Source organism: Chenopodium quinoa, unplaced genomic scaffold, assembly GCF_001683475.1.
Source record: "Chenopodium quinoa cultivar QQ74 unplaced genomic scaffold, ASM168347v1, whole genome shotgun sequence".
Classification (NCBI taxonomy): domain Eukaryota; kingdom Viridiplantae; phylum Streptophyta; class Magnoliopsida; order Caryophyllales; family Amaranthaceae; genus Chenopodium; species Chenopodium quinoa.
Window position 1 is genome coordinate 2,471,568 of NW_018742798.1, and position 7,572 is coordinate 2,479,139.

Below are 7,572 nucleotides of genomic sequence, written 5' to 3' on the forward strand. Positions count from 1 at the left end.
TTGGAACATATTTTTGGATTTTTTTATTTTTCAATTTTTTTGTATTTTTATATATAAAGAAAGAAATAAAACTAACCTAGAAAGAAAGAAAACTAACCTAAGAAAACACACCAAAAAAAAAGAGAAAAAGAAAAATACCAAACCAAAATCTCCCCCAAGCCAAAATCAGACAATGTCCTCAGTGGCTCGGAAACTAGCCCAGCATAGCTAGTCCTCATCATCCTCGTCCATCGAGCCGAAACCCGCACCTCCACTGCCACCTGCACCACCTGCGCCACCTGCACCAGAAGAGCTACCACCAAAATAATCAGCGTGAAAACTCCCCCCCCCCCCCCCCGCCGGTCCCCCGAAAGGAATGTCCTGCCCGTACCCGAAGAAGGAAGAATAGTCAGTGTAAATACCACGGGCAGTGGGATCCCTATCGTATCCATGGGGTGGAGGCTGAAACCAGTCACGGTGAATAGCGTCGTTGGGAATGTTGCTCCGACGAGCATAATCATCGTACATACGGTAGAGAGCTCTACCCTGGTTCCTCTCTAGGTACCCTAATCTCTGGTCTATGGAGCTAACCATCCTCCTAAGGTCAGTATGTGAATGCTCGATACGTACTAGGGCCTGACCTATACTCTGAAGATCCCAAACTGGGTCATAGTCAACATGAGGGACGCAATGGGACATACGAGGTGGAGAGAAAGCCACCTCGGGCTGAGGCTGGGGTGGTGGAACTGGTGGTGCCTTCCCCCTAGAGTTGGCAACTAAAGCATCGTAAGTGTAAGAAAGTTGCCCTGGGGAAAGGCGATCAAGTCAGGACTGGGTAAGGGAAAAATGGGCAAGGGTTGCTCGTTCCCAGTCCGAATACACCAAAATGGTTTCTGCTCGCTATCCGGTCTAACCCACCCGACATCCTCCAAATACCTAGCAGTCATGTAGGTATCTGGTCCACAGTTGGTCCGCTGATGGGGTCCGTCTACTACAAAACCGGCCTTTTTCACCGCTATGCGAGTGATAAGGCCTTCTAAACGGATAGGAGACTTGGAAGTGGTGCTGGCTGTGGCATGCCTACTCAAATGGTGAACTATAAACCTGCCTATGTTCAATTTCCCGAACCCGTACATATAATGTCCTATGACAGCTAGTTCGTTAGTTTGATCGTTATGAGGCTCAGCCCTACCTAAAAAACACAAACCCGCAAATCTTTGCCAGATTTTTGGGACATGGTGGTGAATAGGTTTGGTACTAGCATACTGGGGGTCGGGGGCAGGTAAACCAGTCAAAGCATAATATAAGTCACCCATTTTATAGTCTGCATGCCACTGGTGAGATAATTCAGAATTTAACTCAAAAATTTTACAAAATTCAACAAAAGTTAAACTAATATTTCTATTATTTAACCTGAAAAATAAATTAGGCCCATTCCTACTACTAACAACATGAAAATTGGACAGGAATTCACATGTCAGTTCTCGGTATGTAGGATAATGCATGTCAACAAATTTTCTCATGCCAATATCATTCAAAAATCGTTTAACAAAATCATACAAACCAAATGATTCTAAGGTAGGGCGGTGTAACCACCGAGAAGGAATTACCTCACAACCAACCAAATGCTCCAATAGTTCCTTTTGTTCCCGGCTCACGATCCGGATTGTCGGCCAATACGGGAGCTGCAAGTCTGGGTCGTACTCCTCCCTCGAACTGGAGCTCCTACCAAAAATGGACATAGCCCTCTTTGGTGCCATGTTCAAGAAATGGGTTGAAAATTTGTTGAATTAAAACTGAAAAAATTTTATGTGAAAGTGAAGAGGATGAAGAGAGGATCACAAATATGTAAAGAGTTTTGAATTTGGGTAAGAAATGGAGGAGAAATCTTAGAGAGAAGGTAGAGAGAATTTGAGTTTTTAGAGAGAGAAAGTAATGGAAGAAAGAAGAAATGGAGAAAGAAAGAAGAAAAGAAGGAAGAAGAAGACACGGATGTGCTCGCGCCCGGTCGGACGATCTGGATAATTTTTGTGCTGGTTCTCGCGCCCGGTCAGGCGGACGATCTACTTTACCATATGCTCGCGCCCGGTCGGGCGATCTACTTTACCTTATGCTCGCGCCCGGTCAGGCGCCACTCGCCCGGTCGGGCGATCTGCCGACGTAATTTCTTCTTGCTCTCGCGCCCGGTCGGGCGCCATTCGCCCGATCGGGCGATTTTTAGTCCAAAATTTTCGCCCTTCTCGCGCCCGGTCGGGCGAGGCTTGCCCGATCGGGCGGACAAATTAGTCCGTAAACGTCAAGTTTTGCGCCCGATCGGGCGGGCTTCGCCCGGTCGGGCTCGAGACTAAATTGGCGAAATTTAGTTTTTTCTTCTTATCTCCAAAATGTGGCTAACTCTTTTCCTTCAAACCTGTAAAAAAACTCATAGAACTCATTAAATTCCCTCATCTCTCCTCTCACAAGAAAAAGAAAAGAAAAACTAGACTAAAAAACATTAAAAAATACGGGTTGCCTCCCGCAAAGCGCTGGTTTATCTAGGTCCCGCACGACCTTCTTACCAAGTGCAATTTCTAGAACCCTTGGCCTAACGCTTGATCGGGTGGTTTCTCACCCGGTCTAGCGATGTTTAGGCTGCGATGCGGCTTCCTGACATAACCTGTGGGACGCCAAGTCGCCTTATCTGGTGGATCCTCCTTGACTTGGACTGGGGGATCTTCAATGCTACGCACTAAAAACCCTTCGTCGATCGAATGTTGCTTCAAATTGTCATTGCGTTCAACACTTGCAACTCGATCTAGCGGAACACTTACCGTAGGCTCGATTCGCACAACTTGCTCGATCGGTTCCACTAGTTCATCCTCGAAACCAAGACCAACAGTGTAGAGTGCTCTTTCTATTGCATAGACTTCCTTCTGCCATTTGTCCATCTCATCTGAAAAGGATGCAACACAAGATACCGCCTCCAAGGGATCCTTTTCAAGAGCTTGGGGCTTGTTAGAATAATTTACAACCACATTAACACTGAAACATTTCTCCTCAGTCATGGAGCTTTTAGGGGCATTATTCAGATTAAAAACAACTTTATCGTCCCCTACTGATAGTGTTAGCTTACCACTTCTTACATCTATAACTGCTCCTGCAGTGTTAAGGAATGGTCTACCCAAAATAATTGGGGTTTGCATATCCTCAGCCATATCAAGAACAACAAAATCTAGAGGTATATAAAATTTACCTACTCTAACGGGGACATCCTCTAAAACACCTAAGGGGTATTTGAAAGAACGGTCGGCCATTTGTAGAGTTATATTGGTAGCTTTTAATTTACCCATATTCAACTTAGAACACACAGATAATGGCATGACGCTAACACTAGCACCCAAATCACATAATGCATTATCAATCAAGAGATTGCCAATATGACAAGGGATAGAAAAACTACTCGGATCTTTTAATTTAGGTGGAGACTTATTTTGAAGTACGGCACTACACTCTGCAGTGAAACCTACTGTCTCTACCTCACTAATAGACCTTTTTCTCGTCAAAATTTCTTTCATAAATTTTGCATATGAGGGGATTTGTGTGATCAATTCAGTAAAGGGGACTGTTACCTTCAAATATTTAACCACCTCCAGGAACTTACCAAACTGCTTATCCAAGTTTGTCTTTAATTGACGATTGGGGAAAGGAAGTTTGATGATTGGTTTTGGAGCATTCTTATTCTTGTCTGGATTAGCCACCTTATCTGGAGTTGTACCCTGAAATGTAGAGTTAGATATGTTAGTATTATCCTTTAGCCTTGCAGGGTTATCAACTACATTGTTTGGTTTAATGGAATCAAGATTAGCATTATTTGGTAAAACAGGTTCTTCAACTCTGGGCATAGAGGTCCCTTCATAGTTTGAACCACTCCTTAGATTAATTGCAAATGCTTGATCCTTAGGCCTTGTAGGCTGTGCCGGCAAGGCTCCCTGTTGGCGGGCTTGTAGAGTAGCGGAGAGTTGCGCAATTTGATTATCTACAATTTTATTATGCGCTAAAATTTGATCAATTGTCGCATCTCTGCTCTCCATGTGCTTTTGCATATTGACCAACATTGCTCTAATTTCCGCCAGAGAAGGGTCGGAAGGTGAGGAGGGTTGTTGTGGTTGGTTCTTCTGGCTAGCATTGGGATGATAATATTTCTGCTGCTGTTGTTGTGGTGCATGTGGTTCTTGTGGTGGTGGATTTTGAACATTAGTGCTCCGCTAGGAAAGGTATGGATGATTCTGATACCCAGGATTGTAAGTGTTGGAGTATGGGTTATTCTGCCTATAAGCTTGGAAGGCACTAAGTTGCTCCACGGAACTCCTGCAACCCTGCTCCTAGTGACCTACAATACCACAAGTTTCACAGAAAGCCTCATTAGAATTATTATTAATCGCAGAAACATTAGCTACATTAGCAGTGCTCAGGTTATCTAATTTTTGGCAAATAGAGGTTAATTGAGCTTGCAAAAAGGATACAGAGTCGACACTATGCTTCCCCTGGTTAGCAAATCCTCTGGGATTCCCATATTGGGAATTGTGTATCGCCATATCTTCAATAACCTGACCTGCATCATCAAAATTAAGATTCATAAATCTCCCACTAGCTGCACAGTCTAAGATTATTCTAGAGGAATTTCCAATGCCGTTATAAAAGGCTTGGATTAACTGCCATTGTGCTAAATTATGGTGAGGGCATTCTCTTTCTAAGTCCTTGAACCTCTCCCAAGCTTCATAATCGGCTTCTTGGGCAAATTTCTGAATCGCACTCCGTAGTACTGTTGTTCTCTCTGCAGGATAACACTTGTTATAGAAATTCAAAACAAGAGTTTCCCAGTCAGTTATACCAAGTGTAGTTCTATTTAAACAATTAAACCACAATTTAGCTTTTCCAGTTAAAGAGAAGGGAAAGAGAATCTCCCTGATTTGGTCTTGAGTGACCCCGGCTTGCCTGATGGTGTTGCAATATTGACAATAGTCGGCAATGGGAAGATTCGGGTCTTCACCCTTGACTCCACTGAATTGCTTCCTCTCTATCATCGTTATAAATTGAGGTTTAATTTCAAATTGAACCCCATCAAGAGCCGGAGTAGGGGTGAGATGTGGAAAATCCGTAAGCTTTGGTTGTGAATAATCACTAAGCTTCTTTGGAGCCGTCATCTCTGATTCTGCGTCTAATGATGCCTCTAAATCGCTAGAATCAGCTGGAGGATCGCGGTGATTATTGTTATTATCACCAGAATCCGCCAGGATTTGCTTGTAGAAGTTTTTTTGTCTATGAAAGGAACGTTCGATCTCAGGATCGAATGGGATGTAACCTGATCTGGAACACCTGGGCATAAACAAAAAACTAGAAGCAAATATGAGATTTGTCTCAGAGAACTAACGCTCTCTGAGACAAAGAGGGAAATAATCTAGACTACAAAAACAATCAGAAATAAAAATAAAACCGTTTCCCTGGCAACAGCGCCAAATTTTGACAGGGTAAAGTCGTATCCCCTAATCAAAAATAATTATCTAAATCTCTAACTAAAGTAGATAGGGAAGTAGGGTCGAACTCCACAGGGAAACAGATCTTTTTAATTCTAATTAATTATTATAATCTAAATTATTTAAGTAACCAATATTTATAATTAAGTAAGAAACTAAACTACTAAGGTTGAGAATAGGAAGATAACAATATATGAAAGGATCTAGGGCATAGGTTCACCAATAAATAATAATCCAGGGTAAAACATAGTAATCAATCATTGACATTGCATAAATAACATGATTAACAGGCTCTAGCAATTTATTAATCAACAGAGATCTAACAGGCTCTCGCAATTTACTAGATCTAAGTTCTTATTGAAAATAGCCTTTAATATCAAATTAACATCTGCTCGATTCATCAATTTAATATTGCTATACTTTTACAAGCCGCAATTGTAAAACATTAAAACAATCCAATAAGAAAATATCATGCAATACCAATAATCAATTATAGTCAATCATCAATGCATCAATTAACCATATTGTAAAGGGCTCTCGCTACGTATTACAATCACACAATTAATTTACCGGTATTAAATCTCATCTTTCGAATCTTGACTTAACCATTTATAAATTAACTTGCCTATTGAAACTAGACCTAAACATTAATTCTCATCTCTCGATTCTTGAATCAATATTGTCAAACTCATGCATAAAAGATAGGCCTAATCTAGTCACAGAGCATTAAATCAATCAATAGGAAATTAATCTAGCATTGATAATCAACAACAATAATTTACCCCTTCATATTATTTATTAGATCCCTATAAACCCTAGAAATTAAACTACTCACAAATCATCATGACTAAACTAATCAAATAAATAAATAAAATCATAATCTAGGGAGTAAATAAAATAACTGAAATTAAAGGGGAAGAAATTGTTACCAAAAAGTAATCTGGAATTAATGGAAGAATTAAGGACAAAGGTTTAGAGAAAGAATTCTAAGAGAATAATTAAGAGAGTAAAGAAAGATTAAAGAGTGGAGGAAGAAGAGATCCTAAAAACGTATTACGGAGGAGTATTTATACTCCGTACAAAAATCCTAAGCTAAAACAAATTAAAACTACGTTAAACATCAACTAATAAAACACGCGCCCGATCGGGCGAGGCACCGCCGGATCGGGCGTGCCTTTTTTTGACTCTAAAACTGATCTCGCGCCCGGCCGGGCGCGTCACCGGGCGCCAGACTAAGCTTCTCCCGCCCGGCCGGGCGCGCCTCTGGGCGCCAGCCTTTTTGGTCGGGCGGCTCATTTGGGCCACTATTTGGACTATGATTGGGCTCCAATTCTTCGGGCCAATCTGGGTTTCCTCTTTGGGTCTTGAATACTCGGTCCAAATGGCCCGGTATCACCTATACCGAGCCCTTAATCACCGGTTCGATGGCTCTAACTGGCCCTGGGCTATAATTCTGGTCGTGCTTCTCCAATGTTCGTGATTGCTCCAAAATATCTCGGGAAAATACTCCAAAAGCATAAATCCCTGCAAAAGTCAACCAAATCTACGAAAACACTAGAAAACACCAATTAGTAATAAAAATGGCTCCAAAGGGCCATAAACACTACAATTACGACCAAGGGACGGGGGTAAAATACAATATAAAATAGACACATCACAAATCTCGATGATAACCTCTGCAATCTCAGCGAATGTCGTCTAAGACCGCCCATCTCGTGCTATCTTCTCAAATCTTGTTGACAACCTCCACAATCTTAGCGAATGTTGTAGAAGACCGTCGATCTCGTGCTATCTTCTCAAATCATATGATAACTTCTACAATCTTAACGAAAGCTATCAAATATCGCTTCATCTTGAACCGTTATTTTCTCAAATCAAATAATAACCTCCTCAATCATAGTTAAAGCTATCGAAGTCGCTTCATCTCAAACCGTCCTTCTTAAATCCGAGCGAGAGACTTTTTTTTAATCTTAAAGCATCCATGTTGAAAGCTTGTCATCTTAAATCTTCAAATCAACCCTTCCATATTTGGAAAATCTTTTTCAAGAACCATACCTGCGATTCTTAAAGGCTTCAAATT